Here is a 22,865-nt window from a genome sequence, read left to right on the forward strand (position 1 = left end):
GACGAAAGGAGCAGTACAGAGATGAATATCTGAGCAGAGATTCCCACAGGCTCATGGTGCTGGGAATGGAGTGTGGAGGGGTGATGCTGGGAACAGGGAGTGTGGAGGGGTGACGCTGGGAACAGGGAGTGCGGAGGGGTGACGCTGGGAACAGAGAGTATGGAGGGGTGACGCTGGGAACAGGGAGTGTGGAGGGGGGTGACGCTGGGAACAGGGAGTGTGGAGGGGTGACGCTGGGAACAGGGAGTGTGGAGGGGTGACGCTGGGAACAGAGAGTATGGAGGGGTGACGCTGGGAACAGGGAGTGTGGAGGGGTGACGCTGGGAACAGAGAGTATGGAGGGGTGACGCTGGGAACAGGGAGTGTGGAGGGGTGACGCTGGGAACAGGGAGTGCGGAGGGGTGACGCTGGGAACAGAGTATGGAGGGGTGACGCTGGGAACAGGGAGTGTGGAGGGGGGTGACGCTGGGAACAGGGAGTGTGGAGGGGTGACGCTGGGAACAGGGAGTGTGGAGGGGTGACGCTGGGAACAGAGTATGGAGGGGTGACGCTGGGAACAGGGAGTGTGGAAGGGCCCTGGTGAACACTGAAGGCTCCCACTGGGACCAGGGAAGACTGTGCCCTAGGAGTGAGACCTGTGCCTTAGGAGTAAGGCCAAACGGGAAGGCAACCATGCCCAAAATACAGCTTCAACACAGTCAGAGTGATCTGTCAGAGACGACCTGCCATCTGTCTCTCAGAAGAAAGAGACATCCTCTCTGGGGGAAGACAGACCCTACATTTATTTCCTATGTGATATATGGGTATTTCATAAAAAATTACTAGACATGTCAAAAAACAGGACCAAATGACTAAAAGTCACAGAAAAAGGTGGAAAATGGAAACAGTCCAGGTACTGGAGCTATCAGATACTAAATTTTAAAATCCAGTATTTTAAAAATATTGGATTTTATGATTAATACAGTCAAGAGAAAATTATGGATAATTCCACCAGAGAACTAGAATTTATTGAAAAATGAAATACTCATTATGTACATAAAAAAGTATAATAACTGAAATTAAGAATTTAAAAAATAGGCAAGTCTATTTTTAGTAGATTAGCAGGTTAGACACAAGAAAATGGATGAAAATGAATTGGAATATTGACCTGGATTGTATTATAGAGGAATTTTATGTTTTTTAAAAGCAAGAGCTTAAGAGATATATAGAACATGGTGAAATGTCTGAAATACATGTTCCTGGTGCTACTCTTCAAAAAAGGAAGGCAAAATAAAGACATCTACACACAAACAAAAACCGAAAAAACGAATTTGTTGACCTCTGTTAAAGAAATTAGACTTTCTTTTAAGTGTGAGTTTTTCACAAAGAAGGGAAATTTCTCCTGATGGAAATCTGGTAGGGAGAAAGGAAGGAGGCGCACAGGAAATGATAAATAAATGGATAACTCCAAATGAATATTGACTTTTTGAAACAATGATTCTAAAGTCTTATGGGGTTAAAGTATATATGGAAATACACAACGATATTAACACAACAGGTGTGAGATAGACAAATGATATCAAATTGTTTTTACATTCTTGCATTGTTCTGGAGGCGTTGAAGCAATGGTTTAAGACAGTCTGTAATAAATCAAGAACATATATTGTTATTCCATAAATATCAACACATATACATAATAGAAAAACATAATACAGAGAAAAAATGGAATAATACACCATATTAATACAAATGAAGAAAAAAACTACAGAAAAGTTATACAGAATAAAAAAATGAAACAAAAAGGTAAATTTAAATGCAAATATATTCATTAAACATAAAGTTTGTATTTGTCAATCATCCAATTAATCCAATTAAAAGTGAACGATCTCCACACATATAAACATAGATTTATAACGAAGGTGACAAGCTGCACAGTGAAGAAAGATTAGCATTTCAGCACGTGCTGTTGAATTGAATGGGTATTGATATGGAACAAAGCTTAACCCTGAACCATACTCAGAAATGATTAGAAATGTATTGTAATCTGAAAGTGAAAGGTAAAGTAAGTATATACAAATAAATAAGTCTTTAGATGAAAATATGGTATAATAACTTTGTGATCTTGGGGTAGGCAAAAATTTCCTAAACAAGCACAAAAAGCACCAACTACAAAGAAAAAAACCCAATATACTGTAATGTATTAAAATTAAAAATAGTTTGTTATCACAAGGCATCATTAAGTGAATGCAAAAACACAAGCCACAGAATGGGGAAGGAATCTGCAGTAGATGTTGCTGACAAAGAACACATATTCAGCACACAAAGCAGAACTCCTGCAAGTCAATTAGAAAAAGTTAGACATCTTAATTGAAAATGAGCAAAAGTACTTGAATAGGCACATAGTACATCTAAATAATAAACCTAAGTAAGGTGCATCATTTCGTTAGTCATTAGATGAATGCAGATTAAATCTATGAAGCCCCATTGCTCTGAGTAAAGTGAAAAAGACAGACAATGCCAAGTCAAGATACAAGAACTCTGTTACACTGCTGGTGGGATTGGTAACTGACACAATCACTGTGGCTAATGGTTTGGTACTATCTACCAAAGATGAACATCAATGTAGCATAACACCCAGCAATTTTATTCCTAGATACATAGAGAGACAAAATGTGTATACGTGTTTATAAAACTGTAGAAACATTTTAATGGCAACCCTATTTGTAAAAGTCTCAAACTGGATGTTATGAAAAGTTCAATAGAAAGATGCATAAAAAAATTGCTGTGTACCATACAACAGAATACTATCAGAAAGACAAAAAGCAAACTACTGATAGAGCAACGTGACTGAATCTCACAAACATACGTTGAGTGAAAGGAGAGAGTCATAGAAGGCTCAATATTGCATTATTTCATTTCTATAAATTTCAAAAGCAGGCAAAACTAGTATATGGTGTTAAAAGTAAGAAGAGTGGTAGGCCCTGCAGAGAGGCAGTGTCGAGGAAGGGGCATGAGAGTTTTTGAGTTACCAAATGTTCTATTTCTTGATCTGTGTGCTGATTATACAGTGATGCTCATTTAAAGAAAATTTACTGAGAGGTTTAAGGTACACACCCATTCCTAAATGTATATTTTAGTTTTTTTTTTTTTTTTTAAAAAAAGACAAACATTGTCAGACAAAATAAAAAACGCAATTATTGGCTGCATTCAAAGCCACACCTTAACTCTAAAGACACAGAAAGATTGAAAGTGAAAGGAAGGAAAAACATATTCCATGCAAACACCAAAAGAATGATGTTATCCCTATACTAACATCAGACAAAGCAGACTCTAGAGCAAGAAGTATTAATAATGATAAAGAGGGACATTCCATAATGATAAATGCAGCAATGTAACTGGAATATGTAGACAGTTTGTATCTGTATTGATCTAACAGCACAGCCTCAAAGATATAAAGCAAAAATTTACAGCAATAAAGGGACAGGTAGGCAAATCAATAATCATACTTGGAGATTTTGGCAAACCTCTCTGCTGATTTGATGCCCAAACAAAAGCAGTAAAGATGTGGAATATTTATTTATTTATTGAAACAGAGTCTCACTCTGTCGCCCAGGCTGGAGTGCAGTGGCGCGATCTTGGCTCACTGCAAGCTCAGCCTCCCGGGTTCACACCATTCTCCTGCCTCAGCCTCCAGAGTAACTGGGACTAAAGGCGCCCACTACTACGCCCGGCTAGTTTTTTTTTTTTTTTTTGTATTTTTAGTAGAGACGGGGTTTCACCGTGTTAGCCAGGATGCTCTCGATCTCCTGACCTCGTGATCCGCCCGCCTCGGCCTCCCAAAGTGCTGGGATTACAGGTGTGAGCCACCATGCCCGGCCAAGATGTGGAATATTTAAACAACACAATTAGCAAACTTGAAGCAACTGACCTGGTAGAACATTCTACCAACAACTTCAGAGTACACATTATAGTCAAGAGATTTCAATATCTTAAATATTGACCAAAGAGACCACAGGCTTTGTGATAGAGCTAAGCTTACCAGTCCCTGGGGGACTGTCAAATTCTGCCATATTTTAGGGCCTCATTCAAATTCCATTTTATAATTACCTTTTGGATTACTGCAGCCTGCGTGGATCTCCTTGTTTCCCATAGAGAAACATGGCAGGAAAGAAAAAACCCTGACTTAGAAGTCAGGCAGCCTGGCACCCCCCTCCCAACTGGGTATAGATCCTAATTCCAGAACCTATTTACTTAACAGCTTGGGCAAGTGATTCATCTCACCAGGACTCAGTTCGCTGCTCTGTAAAAGGAAAGACAGATACTTGTTTTGGAGGGCTGGTGGGGGGTTGCATGAGATACTATAAGTAACACTTTTAATCCAGAGCAGGTGTTCAGCAGACAGCAGTACTCTCTTCTGCTCTTCTCCAGACTGTTCACCATGATCACTAGTTGACCACATGCTTGGGCCTCATTTCTTCCACATAAATTAGTTTCACCTCCCCAACTACGCCTTAAAGGGATAGGGACCAATTCCTATTGTATTCCCTGGGCACTTAACATAAAGTTATGTAATTATAAGAAAACATGTTGGTCTGGCATGGTGGCTCACACCTGTAATACCAGCACTTTGGGAGGCTGGGGCAGGCGAATCACAAGGTCAAGAGATTGAGACCATCCTGGCCAACATGGTGAAACCCTGTCTCTACCAAAAATACAAAAATTAGCTGGGCGTGGTGCCGTGTGCCTGTAGTCTCAGCTACTCGGGAAGCTGAGGCAGGAGAATTGCTTGAACCCAAGAGGTGGAGGTTGCAGTGAGCTGAGATCATCCCACTGCACTCCAGCCTGACGACAGAGCGAGACTCTGTCAAAAACAACAACAACAACAACAACAACAACAACAACAAAACCGCATGTTAGCAATAACATGGTCAGGGACAGAGGGAGGAGGAGGAAGAAGAGGAGGACGTAGAATAGGATGAGGAGGAAAAGAATGACAATGAACATGTATTGTGGATAGATTCCACTCTGGATTCTGGGCAAATGACTTAACATACAGAGTCTCACCAGTCCTCGAAACCCATAATCCCAATTGTACAAGTTAAGTTACCACCTCCTGAGTAGTGAACTTGCCAAGGCTCACTCCATAGATTGATCCAGCCCTTCCTGGCTCGAAAGTCTTGCTGCTTAGCCTCCGAACTACACTTCCTCCATCCAGGATAGGTAACCAGGGCGTTTTTGCTGCCATGTTTATAATTCATGTCCTGAAAGGAATGAGGACCCCCCTACCAGTCAGGGCAAGTTGGGCAGATGGCAGAAAGAGGGAAGAGTGAAAGGTGGTGGGGAAGTGCTGCTGGGGTGTGCCACTCTGGCACCAGAACCCTCTCACCATTAGCCACATGAGGCAGACCGAACTCAAAGCCATATAGCCAGGGAACCCTGCCTGACTGTTCCAGCTACTGCAGAAAAATGGGTAGAGACCTTAGGTCCTTGGTTTGCTAATGCTCTCTGAGTGTCTGGGACGATATCTACCCTTCAGCACTTTGCTCAGGGCAGTCATGGAACCTGATGTCTGTGAAACAGGTTTACTGGGCACTGACTGCCAACTTGTCTGCATTCCGTGAGACAGAACATCCACATACAAGTTACATGAAGGGGGTTGATCACTCACAGATAGGCAGCAATGGATAACAGAAGCCTAGGATTTGTGACAAGGGCCCTCCCAGGCTCAGGAAAACTGCTCAGATGGAGCCGTGTCTGCTTGTTCCCCACCTGCACCACAGCTGAGGGACCCTGGAAAGCAGCCTATCCTGGGTTTTATACTTTAAGGAAATGGGACTCACTGGGCTGAAGCATAGCAGGACATTGTGTTCTAGGAGAAATGGGGACAGAGCCTGCACTGTTCCAGCCAGGACATCCTCATCTCAGGACGCTGCATTCTCAGCACATTCTACAGTTATTCTTGAGAACTACAAGTGATGAAGAGGGTTTGTTCAAAGGCTATTCAGTGACACTGTGCCACAGCGTCAACAGACAGAGGACCTGCATATAACCAGATGTGCGGATTTATCCTCTCGATAGATACCAAAGGGCTCTCTAAATTATAGGATTCTGCGGCTGTGAGAGGCTGCTGGTCAGCTGGCTCTTCCCAGGTGAGGAGAGGAGAGCAAAGAACTGAAGCAGCGTTGGGTTGTGATGCCTGTTCTGACTTCCAGCCAGTGTGAGTCCTTCCCAAGGGTCCCCTGGAGGATGCATGCACTGGGGAACTGGCAGGGCTGAGGAGCTGCTACAGCCAGCAGCCTGATGCCACTGCTGACTCATTCCTCCTCGAGGTGACTCCCCACAACACAGACACTGGGCCTGAGCCCCATCACTGACTGGCCATCGACTGACTCCCTGAAGAAGGTCTTGGCAGGTGGCGTTATCTGATTTGGTTCATGAGTCTGTCTTTAAATTCACTCCCACAACTAAACTGAGAGCACTGTGATGGGAAAAGCCAGCTTTAGTGCTGTCTGCTGCTAAGTATGTTTTTAGGTCACTTGCTCTCCATGGAAAGATAGAATTCTACCCCAGTGCTAAAGATATACTATTTGGATATACTTAAATAAATTTGCAGATCTCTTCTGTTGTAAATATTTTATAACTCAACAGTTGTTTTGGCCCAGCAAGCCACTTTATGAGTCTTCCTTGTTGTAACTGCTCTTATTTTAGCTCTTATGTCCAACTTTAAAAGCAGGTAATATGAATCCTTTGTACCTCAATAGTCATTTCAGTGGAGCTCCATCCTTAGATATCTGATGCCCGGGTTGCTAAGTATCCGAAGTGTAGAAAGGTTGACTCATAGATGATAAATAGATAATAAACAGGTATTGATTTAAACTGTAGTGATTATAAAGATTTATTGCTCTAAGAAGCATATATTGACTATAAAAAGTAAGGTCAAAATTTGACATTGAATTAGCAATAAATATTGATATATACCAAAACAGAAAAGCAGTAGATGTAAATAATGCTCACTGCATGTTGAATCTAAAAATGAATCATTTGCACTCCAACCTCAGGTTCCCAAGACACACATACAGCAGATTCGTTAAAACATAGGAAAGAAAGTGCCTTGATGCAGAGCCATTCAGACAAATGTCATCTGTGTCCGCTACCATGATGACATTAGGATAACTTCTAAAGTATGAATATTCCTGTTGCCACACCAGTGCAGCTGGTCCCAACTTGATTTCATGCCAGGCACTGAGTCAATTGTAAAATAACATTGTGCAAGAGACCACACGTACTCCAGCTAGCTAGAGGAGATACTGCCACTCTCCACCCAGTGGAGAAACCCATTGGGTGTTGTTCACAAACAGCACTTTCAGAACATAAAAGTGTATGTGCATAGACCAAGCATCTGGATGGAAAGCAAGAAATACGGTCAGCAAAGTTCTGCCATCTGAATTTTCCTTTTCATTCAGATGTTGTCATGACTTGGGTCATGTCTAGGTCATAGCATCTAGAACACTTCATCTAATCGTACACCGATTTCTCTACCGTCTCTGTGCCTTTCTGCCTCTCTTAGCATGGTGCTAGCTGCACTTCTGAGGCCCACTGAGAGGATCACTGAGCACAAAAACTTGCCAGAGTCTAATTTTTGTGTCACAATAGTTGACCCTGGTGTATACAAATACATTTCAGCAAAGCTATTAAACTATTGAAATTTTATGAAACTTGCAATTATATTTATATGCTATGTAATTCTCCTTAGAGAGAGGCTCTGGATGCATTCTAAAGAGATCTGTGGCCTGAAGGAGGATGAGAACTTATAAAGAAACATGTGAATTAAAATGGAAGAAAGGGACAAATAGAAGCATATCTGAGGTAAGAAAGAGGTTTCCTATTGTTTCTCATAAAAGCGTTCTTAGGGGACCTCTGGTGCAGCTGCAGCAGGAACCCATATTTAAACCCATATCATTTGGTACCTGGAAGTGGAGTGCTTGCCCCTCTTCTCCTGGTTCAATCCTGCCCTTGTGGAAAATCCCAGCTCAATCAACACCCTACATTCAGTGCAGTTTACCCTCTCCTTCCCTCCAGCCTCACCCTGCAGTTCTCTCCAGGCTTCACCTCAGGCTCTCCTTTCAGCTGCGATGCTGCAGGCCCCACCCAGTCGTAGCAGGAGAATAGTATCTTGTCTTTCAAAGTCTCGGTTGGAGCCGCACTTCATTTGGGAACCCTCTGATTACCCTCGGTTGGCTTCTCCACCATGATCCCTGTCATTTATGTTCATTTCTCTAATGGTTCTGACCACACTGTTTTAGAAGCACCGGCTTTGTCTTTCTCCCTCGCTCGACTGTGCCCTCCTTGAAGGCAGCAAGCATGGCTTTCATCCTCATATCCCCAGCCCCAAGGGCAGAGTCTCACTGTGCAGAGAAGCTCAGGAGCTGTGCGCCACAGGAGCTGTCCACAGCTGCTGGGACTCCGCCTGCTCCAAGCAGCTGTGCAGGAGTCACTGTCTGCACTGCAGCTCTGGGTACCCAGCCCCCACAGGGCTTCGGGGTGCTGTGTGGTTGATCACGGCACCCTAGGCGGATGGGAAGTTACTTGGAAACAGAGCCTGCTTTCATGCTTTCTAACTCACAAAAAAACCCGGCCCATATAATTCCTTGTGAATGCCTGTGAGGGTCAGGGCAGGGCCCAGATGGACATCGGTCAAGGGGAGTTGAGCCCCTCCAGTGTTTGCCACGTCTCCAGGAGGAGACACTGCCTCTGAGTCTTCATGGAGATGGGATCAAGAAAGAAAATTGAAATTTTGGGAAAGAAATGCTTGAGTTTTAATGCCAGCCATCAAGGATTTAAATGGTCTTTTAGTGTCAACCACATCAGGATTGCAAAAGTGGATCAGGAAGGGGATCCTGCCACAACCAGATCCAGCCGGGGAAGTGCCCTCCTTCCCCAGCCTGAGACTCCTCTCCCTCACTCAGACAGAGGCCTGGGGTAACCTGTGAGGGAAATCTCATCACAACATGTGCCTGGGAAGGGGACTTTGTCTTTACTCCTCAGAGACTGTATTCCCGTCACTGAGAGGCAACAGGCAGCCAGGCTGGGGAAGCTTCTTCATTCTCTCAAGCAGCACAAGCAGGAAACAGTGAGACCTCCAGTGAGAAATGTAACTGCAACACATCATTAGAGGACGTCTACATAGTTGGAGAAGCAGTCTATATTCATGGATCAGAAGACTAGTGCTGTTTAGTTGGCAGTGCTTCCCAATTGACCTTCAGATTCAAGGCAGTCCCCATGAGAATCTCAGGTAACTTCCTTATAGAAATTGAGAAGCTGATTCTAAAGTTTATATGGACTTGCAAGGGACCCAGAAGAGACAAAGTAATCTTGAAAGAGAATAATAAGGTAGGCATACTCATACTTCCCGATTTCACAACTCACTACAAAGCAACAGAAATCAAAACGATATGATCCTGGCATTAAGAAGACACAGAGATCAATACAATGTCCTGGAGAGAGTCCAAAAATAAATCCACACATTTAATAGTTAACTGATTTTTGACGATAGTGTCAAGACCATTCAGTGAGTAAAGAATGATCTTTTCAACAAATGGTACTGGGACAAATGTACGCAGCCATGTGCAAAAGAATGAAGTTGAACCCTTACTTCACTCAATTTAAAAGTTAACTTTAAATGGAGTAAAGACCTAAATATAAAAAGTAAAACTATAGAAATCTTGGAAGAAAAAAATAGGATTAAATCTTCATGATCTTGAATGTGGCAAAGGATTCTTAGATGTGATATCGAGAGTACAAGCAATAAAATAATTATACTTTGTCAAAATTAAACACTTCTGTGCTCCAAAGGAAATTATAAAGAAAATGAAAAGACAAAACACAGAATGGAAAAAAATCTGCAAATCACATATCTAAAAAGGAACTTATATCCAGAACAGATAAAGAGCTCTTCAGTTCTTCATTACTGAACTTTCAGTTCAGTTCTCAGTAATAAAACAACAAATGAATTAATTAAGGAATGGGCAAAGGATCTGAGGAGATATTTCTCCAGGGAATATGTACCCATGACCAATGAGCACATGAGAAGATGCTCAGCCTCATTAGTCATCAGAGAAATGAACATAAAAAAAAGTCACAGTGAGATACCACTTTACCCCTACTGGCATGACTAGAACAAAAAAATTAGGTAGTAATAAGTGTTGGTGATGATGTGGAAAAATCAGAACCCTCATATCCTGCTAGTAGGAAGACAAAAATTGTGCAGCCTACTTGGAAAACAGTTGGGCAGTTCCTTAAATGATTAAGCATAGAATTACCATGGAGCCCAGCAATTCTACTTTTAGGTATATGTCCAACAGAAAGGAAACATATTCACATAACACCTTGTACGTGACTCTTCATAGTAGCATTACTCACAATAGCTAAAGGTTGGAAGCAACCCAAATGTCCATCAACTGATGAATGAAGAGAGAAAATTTGGTATATTCATACAATGGAATATTATTTTTCCATAAAAAGGAATGCAACTCTGATACAAACTACGTGAATGAAACTTGAAACATGCTAAATGGAAAAAGCCAGTCACCAGAGACAACATATTTAGTATTCTATTCATACAAAATGCAGAACAGGGAAATGTATAGGGACAGATAATAGATTAGTGGTTGCACAGGGCTGGGGGTGAGGTGCAGACCACCTAAGGGAGCGACAGCTAAAAGCATAGGGTTTTGATGAAAATATTCTGTAATTGCCTGGGGTGATGATTACACACATCTGTGAGTATGTTAGAAACCACTGAATTATACAATTTAAATAGGTAAGTTGTGTGGTATGTGAATCATAATTCAAAATAACTGTTAAAAAGAGGATGGGAAGCCGGGCGCAGTGGCTCACACCTGTAATCCCAGCACTTTGGGAGGCCGAGGCGGGTGGATCACGAGGTCAGGAGATTGAGACCACGGTGAAACCCTGTCTCTACCAAAAATACAAAAAAAAAATTAGCCGGGCGTGGTAGCGGGCGCCTGTAGTCCCAGCTACCTCGGGAGGCTGAGGCAGGAGAATGGTGTGAACCCAGGAGGCAGAGCTTGCAGTGAGCCGAGATCACGCCACTACACTCCAGCCTGGGCGACAGAGCGAGACTCCATCTCAAAAAAAAAAAAAAAAAAAAAAAAGGATGGGAAGTCCAGAAAGTTCCAAATTATCCAGCCTGATTGCAGCACAGGCTGCCGTGGCTGATGCAGAGCACACAGCTGGAGAGAGGGAGGGCCCTGGCAGATAGGGAGTTGGGACAACATTCCCAGGTCGGTGGGAGCCAGGACAAGCTTTAGGCTCTAGAACGTTGGAATGGCAGATTTCAGTGGGGATGGGAGGAAGAATAGGCAGGGTGATCTGCTGTTTCATGGTCAACTGCATTTCCAGTCCCAAAAACATTTCTTGCCCTGTAAATGTGGTACTTTCTTTCTCCCTGCCCCTACTTATATCAGCTGGTGATGCCATTGTTCCACCTCCCAGCTCACAGTCCTGGCTTTTTCACTGATCCTGCTAAATATGAGCTCCTACATGTGGCATTACTTCATCCATTTATGTTTTCTCAAGAAAAAAGCAATGATTATTTGATGCTTCAGTGTGACAGAGAGGCAGGATTTTCCTGACTGTTGACTCTTTACCCTGCCTGCTGACTTCCAGTAATAAAGCAAATATTCCCCTCAGCTCCGGCCTCTTTTCTCTATGAGCTGGGCAGCCTGAGAAGTAGCAATCATCCCTTTCATGAACCTTTTTACAAAGAGAATCTTTTGGTGTCTTTTTAATTAAATGAAAAATTCCACTGTTCTTGGTAGGACTAGAAAAATATCACAAAAACTCAATGCACTACAAGATCGGCTAAAATTGCAAAGCACTTACGAATAACATAGGATGTGGTGACCCAATGAGCAAGGAGTAACAGTAAACATGTGGACCACCGAACCCCGAGGCTGACGCTTCGCTGGCTTCCGCCCCGTGCTTGCTGCCTTGGATGTGGTGTAAACCCATGCTGTTCCCACCTAGCATTTCCAAAACGATACTGGACTTCCTGGAGCAACAGGATAGCGTTCTTTTGAGTAAAGGGAAAGGAATGGAAGCTGACTCAAATAACCTGCAGAAGAAAGAGGGTTGAAAAACTACCAAGACTATGGGACTTGCGGCTAGTTACCCTGCAATGGGGCTGCTATTGGTGACTGTGCGGTTTGTGCTCTGGCCTCTGTGGAATAGCAGGTGTCCCCCAGGGACTTCTGGCATTGGAGCGTTGCATTGGCCACTCCACTTTTTACTCATCCCATCATCCCACCTCCACTGTCAATCAAGGGTGTGACCTTGACTTGGAAGCCTCTGTGTCTCCCTGCCAGTTTTCCCAGGCTGTGATTAAGACTGCAGTTCTGGGTCACCTGTATACCCAGGGTGGGTCCTGGTAAGGACTCATCCCATCTTCAAGAACCCAGAAGAAACATGCATGCAGAGAAATAAGTGGAACATAGCAAGGCGGCTGCTGTAACAGTGGCGCAGGTCCAGGCCATGATAGAGACAAGTGTTAGAGCCACCTCCCAGGAAGGCTGCACGGAGGAGGTATCCTGAGGAGAGTCGAAACACGGCGAGCGTATATGAACTTGCTGGGTAGACGGGGGCAGTAACCTCCTCAGGTAGACAGTGCTTAGGCCCCTTGGATGACTTCCTGCAGCCCTTAACACGGTCTCCCCTTCTGTCTGTACTCAAGAAAAATAAACCAACCTAAGTCATACTTTCAGGTGACTCTTTTTTTTCTTCCATGAGTCAAGAGACTGTCAATAAATGAGCTCTTCCTTCCTCGACATAAAGAACTGAAATGGTATTAATCAGATGCTTGGCAGCATAACTGCTAAAGTTCCAAAGGTATCTAGGAGGAAGAGGGCAATAAAACATTATGTTTGTAAAAGCAGAATGTCTTAGAGCTTTCAAAGGGTGTTGATAACTACTAATGCTTTCAATTCCGAAAGCTTCTCAGAAGTTGTCTGATATTATCCTTATTGCACAGCTGGGCAAAGTCAAGTCTTAGGGAGATCATATGACTTCTAGGTCTTCCAGATTTGATGAACTGTAGATGGATAAGTGGGGTTACCTGGTCACCTGGTCCAGTGCTTTCCTTTGGCAACAACAGAATAGGAGGAGTGGCTTAGTGGGAAGAGTGGGCAATTCCAGGCAGGGGTCATGAAGCCTCAGTTTGATGAGAAATCCTACTTTGTACATATTGCTGGGCTCTGAGAATCCAGGGATAGAGACCAAGGGTCTCAAGGACCTGTCGCAGAGGAACAAAGTGGAATTTGTAAACAAACTGAAGATCCATGCCTCCCGCCTGGAATTGCTCATTTTCCATGAAAATACAAGGCCTGAGTAGGGAGCGTGTCTATATCACAGAGAGTCTGATGTTGGTCGGGGGGTGGGGTCAGAAAGAGATGAATGCTGTCTGCAGAACATCATGAGCAAACACTGCTACACTTGAAAGAAATGTGAACTCTTTCCTTTATAAATGTGAGTATCACTGGAGCACTGTTTGTAGAAATGTGGCCACTGACCAGGACTGTCCTTGACTGAACTGTGGGCAGACTCTGAGGAAGAAGGCTCCTGCCAGCAGGGACAGCCATGTGTCCCAGGTGCTGGCAGCATTTTTGATTTATATGAAAAGGAGATTCTGATTTTCTTCCTCAAAAAGAAAAAAAAAGTTTGAAAGATGATTGTGCACATTCTTTGTATAGTGTTTCTGTTTTGTTTCATTCAATATAACTTCACCGAACATCTACCAGGTACAGACATCATTCCAGATCATGAGGATACAAGGAAAGAAGGGACTATCCTGCTGGTGCACCTTTGCTAGTCCTGTTCCCTCTACCTAGACTCCCCATTCTTCTGGATCACCCTTCCCAGGTGATCCCAGGAGGCTCCCCATTTCCTTACACTGTATCCCAGGTAGGGAAGGTACCCTTTCTCTCTCTGCTTGCCTCAGTCATACCCCCTGGACTGGGATCCCCGAGGCCAAGTCCTTGCTCTTCTCTGTCTCTGGTCCCAGAATCTCACAGTTGAGGCACAGAACAAGTCTAGACAAATGTATAGGGATCAACAGGTACCCTCAGGCCCTGTCCCGCGGGTGATAGACCTTTAGTGATATTAAACAGGTCATGTTCACCTCAGCGAGGTCTGCCTGTTGTCAGCTCTGAAAAGATGTGGGGTGTGAGCATATCCTCAAACAGGCAGAAGCCTTCCCTTTTCATGGACCTGTTGAGAAGAAGCTCCCGCAGTCTTCCCTCTGGGGCCTGGGCACCCTCCTTGGGCCAGGCTCTATGAAGGCCATCCCTTAATCGGCCAATCTCAGCGTTTTTGTTTCTGCCACACCCACATGGCAGGCTGTTTCCAGGCATGGCACCCCCAGAGGTGGGGCCAGAGTTGGGGAAATGTTTTCTAGGAAGGGATGTGCCATAGTAACTGGCCACAGCCTCAGCTCTTCAGGACTGTGCACAAACCTTGCCTCAGCCTTCTATGCCATTATTCAGAAAAACACACTAACAAAGAAAGGGAATTGGCTTCATCATGTTCATGTGATAGGGATAACACTGAATCCATTCTGAGTGATAAAAATAAAACTGACAAACTTTACTACCTTAACTCTCATGAGTAATAATGTATTAGAAACAGACTTGTGTTCATCAGAAAACAATCGTGTTGCAATTTGCCGCTGATAACCTCTCAAAGATGATGCTGACTCCTGCACCTTTGGGCAGCCAAGGGTCAGCGCAGGTGTGGGCAGTCCCCAGAGGATGTGAGAACAGCAAACTTTGGAAGCAGGAAGGGCCTTCGCAAGCACGTGGGAGCTGCCGTTTTTGCCACCCTCGACATGTGGTAAAGGGGCATTGGGGTGATTGTGGCTGCGGCACGCCTGAATAATTGCAAACAACATGATATGCTGCTACTAACGCCAACTTCTCACGTTTCTGGAATTATGCCCAACACTGAGCAAAAGCAAGAGCGCAAATTATATTGTGAGAAGGCTTTGGTTTCTGACTTTTCAAAGGAATATTTAGAGTATTGCATAAGGCTTTCATGCCACACTGTTCATTTACAATAAAATGAACTTTTGCTTCCTGCATGGCTGTTGGCAGATGTGGTCCTGGAGAAGGGTCTCCTGACTGTAGAGTCAGTGCTTCAGCTGGAGGAGATGTAGCTGTCCTCCAGCCCTGCCCATCCCTACTCCCCAAAGGCCTCTTTCAGATCTCTCAGGGGTCAGGCTCTGAGTGGGAAGAAAATGGATCCCTGGGTCCAAGCAGGCGACGCTTTTAACCTGAGTTACAGACAAAGGTGAGATCAGGAAAGGGGAAGGATGGACTTGCTTGGGTGCAGCATCGAAGGGGACACCAAAAACTTGGTAATTGAGATAAATGCCACATAATTTAATATTCAGAAAATCAGAATTAATAAAAAGTGGTATTGCTTTTTCCCCTTTTGCCTCAAGCTTCCATAGGGCTTGGCACAGCTTTGTTTCTGGTCCTGTTACCTAAGATTTTGATATTTTGTTCATTGTGGATTTTGTACTAATGTTGCTTTTAAAAATTATTACATGGAAACATTATTCATTAATTTTTGGGTGTCTGCCCCAGGCTAGGAACTTACTTGTATCATTACAGTCCCACCCCTGTTACAGATGCTCCTGTGCACAAAAAAGCACCATGGGGAATCAGAAGGGTGAGTCTATGCAAGCCTCTAGGGGCTCACGCATTGTCTCTCTCTCCCCATCCCATTTCACCTGTGCTTTCTGCACAGGCTTTGAGGTTGAGGAGGCAAAAGAAAAACAAAAACAAAAACAAACAACCACAAAAACACTTGTCTTATTTCCACTGGCAGGCGGTGTCTGATGTAAGATCTTGAGTCGCAGCTTCCTAATATACTCCTCATTGGTAACTTACAGTTAATTCACAGGATATTCTTGGTTTAAAACAAACATGGGGACCAGACTGAAAATGCATTTCAGGACATCTGCAGGGATCATAAAAAGCTCAGCATTAGGTAATTCTCTGTATAAGACACCTTCAGGCATAAAAATATCTTCGAATAAAAACCGTATTAGGGGATTTAATAGCCTTCTCCAAACACCAAGTGGTTCTTGCATCTTGATGTATTTGTCAGGGAGCATTGTTAGTGGAAGAGAGCTGACGTCACAGGCAGGTCAGTAAGCAGCATGGCACAGATGAGGGTCCGGCTCCTGAGACCTGCACCAGGCACAGCCAGGCGCGGAGCAGGTGGGAGCACTCTCTCCATTTGCCAACAGTGCTTATCCTGGAGGCAGGGGAGGAGTTCGGGGTCATTTTTATCTTCCTTCCTTATACTTTCATGTATTTTAAATGCCTTTCACAATAAACATGTATAATTTTTTTAAAAAATGATCTTTATGTAATTTTAAGTGCTTTCTATAGGGAGGATGGTAAATAATACTTCCTAATTCCAATAAATACCAAGCAATAGGAAAGCATCTAAGCAGCAATGCCAGGTTTGGGGGTTAGTATTGAATGGAATTCTTGGAGCTCATGCTGTGAAAAACTGAAAAGTGTTAAAAACCCTGCCACAAGGATTCCTGTGGTCCTACTTGAAAATGAGGAGAGGGACTTGTCTCATATCTCAGAGCTGTGGAGCCTCCACGCAGCAGTCAGGCCTCTATCAGAGTAACCTGCTGTGTGGACAGCGTCCCTGTGGCTGGAGGTTTCACACCCAAGATGAGATCACAGTGAGGGCTGGCAGTAGAAATATTGTTAATTTGGCAGAGTTTGCTGAGATTTTCTTTCCAGCTGACCCAAGTCCATAGCTGCAGAGCTTGAGAAATTTCACCTGGGAGAGCCAGATCTCCTCAGTAAGGAAGTCTCCTGTATTAAGAGGCCCGTGAAGAAGGGTGGAGTTGGGGGTCTGGAAGTGTGGATGGGCCTGGAGCAGCCAAAGGGGGAAGGCAATGGTGGTTCAGCTAAGATGGGCATGGAGTCTTGATGCTGGGCTGGAGGAAACCAGGGGCCTTGCCCCGGGGCTGGGTGTCTGCTAGACCCAGCTGAGGTGAGCTGGCTGTGTGCGTGTGTGCGTGTGTATGTCTCAGAGGGGCTGTCAGCACACAGAAACTATGGCCTGCCGAGGAGTCTGAGTGAGGCAGAAGAGCACTGTCAGACACTGCTCCCAGTTTAGCCTGAGTGTGCGTGTGAGGCGTCAGGAGTAGAAGATGGTATTGAAACGTAAGTTCCAGGAAGATGATGATTTCCTCTGTTTTGTTCACTATGTGTGTATTCAAAACTCCTTGCAAATATTAGACACTCCATAATTGTGAAGTTAACGAAGAAAGGAAGGAAGGAATGATTGATACTAGGAAATGAACAGCAGGGTGGGGTAAGGTATAAGGCTCAAACGTAAGTTGGCAGAAGTGATGTTACCTGACCTCAAGACTTCTTAGAAAGCTAAAGTATTAGATACAGTGTGGTATTGACATAAGAACAGATGGAAAGATCAGTGGGGCATACAAAGGCCAAAGAGACCCATGTTAATAGAGTCAATTGATTTTCAACAGACACATGAAAGCAAGTCAATGAGTAAAGTCTTTTAAACAACTGGTGCTATAACAACTGAATAAAGGAGACAGAAAATAATTTCCACCTTCTTCTACACACTGTATACAGAAATTAACTTAAGAGGGATCATAAACCTAAACATAAAAGCTAAAACTATAAAGATTTTAGAAGAAAGCAAGAGAAAATATCTTGGTGGCTTGGGATAAGCAAAGAGTTTTTAAGTAGGCTTAGAAATTGATAACCACAAAAGAAAAAAGATGATTAATTAGACTTCACAGAAATGATACCATTAGGAAAATGAAATGACAAGCCTAAAAGATAAAATATTCACAAAATATATCTCTAACAAGGAATTTCAAGAATATGTAAGGAACTCAAACAACTCAGTAAGATAAAACTGTCACATTAAAAATGGCAAAACATTTGAACAGACACTCTACAAATGAAGATGTATGAATGGTCAATAAACACGTGGAAAGGTTCTTAACATTATCAGTCATTAAGGAAATTTAAGATAAAACCACAAGGTGGCACACTTTAAGCACTAGAATGTCTAAAACCAAAAAAAGTGACAGCACTAAGTGTTGACAAGAACATGGAGTAGCCAGAACCCTTATATGCTCCTCATGGGGATGTGAAATGACATGATTTATAAGAAAATCCTACAGTGTAAGACAATGGCTTATACTTTATATCATTTAAACATGCACCCACTTTTTGGCCTTGTCACTTCATTCCTATAGGTTCATCTAAGAGAAATGAAAATTTATGTCCATACAAAGATGAGTAGATAAATGTAATAGCCAAAACAGGGAAAAAACATGCCCATCAAAGGAAGGTAGACAAATTACGGTATATTCACATAGACGTCTCAGGAACGAAGAGAAAAAAATTACTGATACACTGACATAGATGAATCTCACAGACTGCTGGTCAAAAGAAGCACATGAAGCTCAAGAACAGGCAAAACTAATACGGGGTAAAAAGAATTAGAACAGTGATTACCTCATGAGATTGAGGGATTGAGTAGAAAGGAATAGGAGAAAGCTTCGATAAAGAATGTAAATGTTCTAAATTGTGAGGGGTGTAAGTTACACAGGTATATGTGTGTGTCAAAATTTTATGGCTAAGGTTTGCATATATATATATATATACATATATTAAACTAGAGTAATAAAACTGTAATAATGATATTAAAAATAACCCATTGAGTGAAGAGATGGAAGTGGGAGAAGGTATAGATGGAACAAGAGGGGCAAAATGTTAATTGTTGAAGATGAGTGATGGATACATAAAGATTTATTATACAATTTTGTTTAATTTCTCGAGTGATAGGGTTGAGATGTGTGTTCCCTCCAAATCTCACGTTGAAATGTATCCCTAGTGTTGGAGATGGGGCCTGGTGGGAGGTGTTTAGGTCATGGGGGCAGATCCTCATGAATAGCTTGTTTCCCTATCTGCAGTAACGAGTGAGTTCTTGCTCTGAGTTCACGCAAGCTCTGGTTGTTTCAAAGAGCCTAGGACCTCCTTGCACCCTGACTCTTGCTCCTACTCTTGCCATGTGATGTGCTTGCTCCCACTTTGCCTTCTGCCATGATTGGAAACTTCCTGAAGCTTCAGCAGATGCTGGCACCATACTTCCTGTAAAGCTTGTAGAACCATGAGCCAAATAAACCTCTTTTCTTTCTAAATTACCAGTCTCAGGTATTCCTTCACAGCAAAACAAAAACAGGCAAACACACTGATTTCATTTGGATCTGTGTCCCCACCCAAATCTCATGTCTAATTGTAATCCCCACTGGTGGAGGTGGGGTCTGGTGGGAGGTGATTGAATCTATGGAGTGGAGTTCTCATGAAGGGTTTAGCACCATCCCTGTTGGTACTGTATAGTGAGTGAGTTCTCATGAGATCTGGTTGTTTAAAAATATGTGGCACCTCCCCACTCTCTGTCGGTCCTGCTTCTGCCACGTAAGAGGCCTGCTCCGACTTTGCCTTCCACCTTGAGTAAAAGCTCCCTGAGGCCTCTCCAGAAGTAGATGCTGTTATGTTTCCTATATGGCCTGTGGAACCCTGAGCCAATTAAATCTCTTTATAAATTTCCCAGTCTCAGGTATTTCTTTATAGTAGTGTGAGAATGGACTAATACACCTAGTGTGAAGATTTTCTTTAAAAAATGTAACTGTTGTCTGGAACTAGCCCTTTTTTTTTGGATCTAACTGTGTAGTAGAAAGTGGATCACAGCACAGCACTCAGCAGAGGTAACACCATCCCAATTCATTCATACAGCTAGCACTTTTAGAAACATCTTTTACATATCTCCTCAAAAATACCTAACATGCACAGCAGGTTAAAAAGCACAGGGCTGAGGCAAAAAGAGGGTAAGGCAGAGAAGCTTTGAGGGAACAAGGTTCTGAGCGCTGGGGATGTTCTCCTCCAACACTGGGCACTTTAGTGGGAGAAGAGATGTGGGGTGGGCAGTAGGCATGGCCCAGGTATGAGTACCAACAGGTAGGCAATGGGGTAAAATGTGGAGCCGGAGCACTAGGTGGGATCTTATTGAAAAGCAATCCAGCAAATGGGGCTGAGAACATCCTTTACCTACTTGCTCCTATTCCAATTCCCTAGAAATGGCATTAATAGAAAGTTAATTTTGTAACACTAGAAAACAAGAGGGGCACTTTCTGTGGACCAAAAATAATGAGGAATCCATGAAAAACAGGAGATAGATGGAATAGTGCAGAAGGAGGAAGCCACTTCCTGAAATACAAGCAATAAAGATATTCAGAAAAGATGGCCCAGAGCCCATGGCTGCCAGCATGGAGTTGGGGGTGGGGGTATGCCGCACGGTGGGAGCCTGGAGCACACATGAGGGGGTTCTGCCACTGAAAGGGCATTTCCACCTCACCTCTCCTCTGTCTCATGCCAACTGGAATCCTTAGAGGCTTCCATCTTGGTGCAGGAGCCATGGGTACACCTGCCCAGACTCAAGCTGTCACCCCGAGGTGTCACTTCTGCTGCTGGCGCAGCCTGCCCTCCCTGTGCACAGGACAACACACAGAAGTGCTTCACAGACAAGCTGGCAAGGAGCCTCACAGTCACAGGTGAGCACACAGCTAAGGCCCTCTCAACACACACACACACACACACACACACACACACAACAGGGGGGAAATATGACAAAGAAAATAAGACCAATCCAACAAAATCCAGGAGTAGAAAAAATGATGAATTTCATCACTTTATTATCAATAATACACAATTAGAAAATGAAATAGGAAAAGCATCTCAATTATAGCAGCAACAAAATCTGTAAAAAGAGCTGAAATAAACTTCACATGAATCTCACAATGATTAATAAGAAAACTATAAAACATTTCTAAAAACTATAAACGAAGACCCAGATAAATGGACATATGGCACATTCTCGGATGGGAAAGTTCACTATTTTAAAGATGTTGAGTCTGGCCAACTTAGCCTGTACAGTCAATGCTATCTCAATCAAAATTCTAAAAAAGCCTTAATCAACTGGGAAAATAATTATGCAATTGATCTGGCAAATATAATGCTCAAGAATGGCATAGCTAAAAGTAACTGAAAACAGACAAAGAGGAATGACTGGAATAGACAAATAGGTCAACAAAACAGAACATTTTAAAAATAAAAATATGGACATTCGGTCTGTAACAAATGTAGCATTGTAGATCAGTGGGGAAAAGTCTATAGAACACAAAATTTGAAGACAATTGACTATTTATTTTGGGGTTCACAACCTCAAAAGAGTTATAGAAAATAAAACCAAGGAGGATAAAAAACTCTCTAACAAAAATATTTTATTTATTTATATTGTGTCCATGTGCACTCTAAAGCTATTAAATAAAATATATGCAAATATATTCATAACATTGGAGAAGGTCTTCTTAAATAGACATATTTCTTAAATTAAATAGATACATAGCCTCAAATTGACATAAAGCCTCATAAAAAACTATAGAGTAAAAGATTGATAAGTTGAGTGATTGAAAATTTAAACTTTCTGCATAAGATATCATAAATAAAGTAAAAAGATAAGACATGAACTTCCACTTCTGTCCAAGATAAAAAAAAACAGGGGCTGGATTTACTCTCCTACCTGAACAAACAACAACACAAACCAGACAAAAGATATAAAACAAGGGTGTTTGGCTAGCCGACCTCAGGAAGCACAGCACAACTGGGGTTGCTTGGCCTTACTTCCTGGACAGGCATTTCAGGCCACAGCTTAAGAAGGGGAAACCCAGGTGAAGCTCAGTGGCCTTCCTGAGTTAAGGAGACAGTGCCAGGATTTCAGGGTGTGCAAGGAGGTGAGAAATAGCAGGGCAGAGCACCAAAATGGGTAGGAGAGCTCCAGAGAGCTCCAGAGAGAGAGAGAGAGAGCGCTCTACAGCCCTCCAGAAAAGTCCCTTGAGTCCTCAACTGTGCATTTATCAGCACATGCGTTTAAGAAAAATACCTGAGCAGCAGAGGAAAATACTTTGTGTTGCCCCTTTAAAGTATTTGTCTAGAAAAATCCAGTGTCTGGGCTTCTTTACAGGTAGTGCCTGTCAATTTACTTTATTTTATTGAATGTGTCTTTTTTTTCCTGTTTCTTTGCATGCTCTGTGATTTTTTGTTCTTCAAAATTGGGCATTTAGTTGTTGTAATGTGGCAACTCTGGCAATTAGATTTTCCCCTTTTGCAGGTGTCTTAGCTGAGGCTGCTATGACAAAATATCACAGACTGAGTTGCTTAAACAGCAGGAATTTATTTCTCTCAGTTCTGGAAGCTAGGAAGTCCAAGTTCAAGGTACCAGAAGGGTCAATGTCTAGTGAGTGCTCTGTTTTCCTGGGTTGCAGACAGCAGCCTTTTTGCTGTATCTTCACATGCCCTTTACTTGGTAAATGCTCGTTGAGAGGTATCTCTCTCTCCTTCTCTTTTTCTAAGGCCACTAATCCCATATGAAGGCTTCACTGTCATGATCTTATATAGGTCTGGTCACCTTCTAGAGGCCCCATCTCCAAACATCATGACACTGTGGGTACGGGTAGGGCTTTAACATATGAATTTGGGGGGCCACATTCAGTTCATGACACCAGGATTTGCTAGGTTTTTAGAAATTGTTGAAGACTGTAGTAGTTTATTTATTTTGAAACGTTTCTAAACTATTTATGGAAATACTATTTCTTGTTACATGTGCTTACTGAAATGTCTGCTTTAGCTCATGTTCAGTTAATGTTTTTACAGAGATTTCCTTGGATGCCAGAAGCTGAA

This window comes from Chlorocebus sabaeus, chromosome 10 (assembly GCF_047675955.1).
Source record: "Chlorocebus sabaeus isolate Y175 chromosome 10, mChlSab1.0.hap1, whole genome shotgun sequence".
Taxonomy (NCBI): domain Eukaryota; kingdom Metazoa; phylum Chordata; class Mammalia; order Primates; family Cercopithecidae; genus Chlorocebus; species Chlorocebus sabaeus.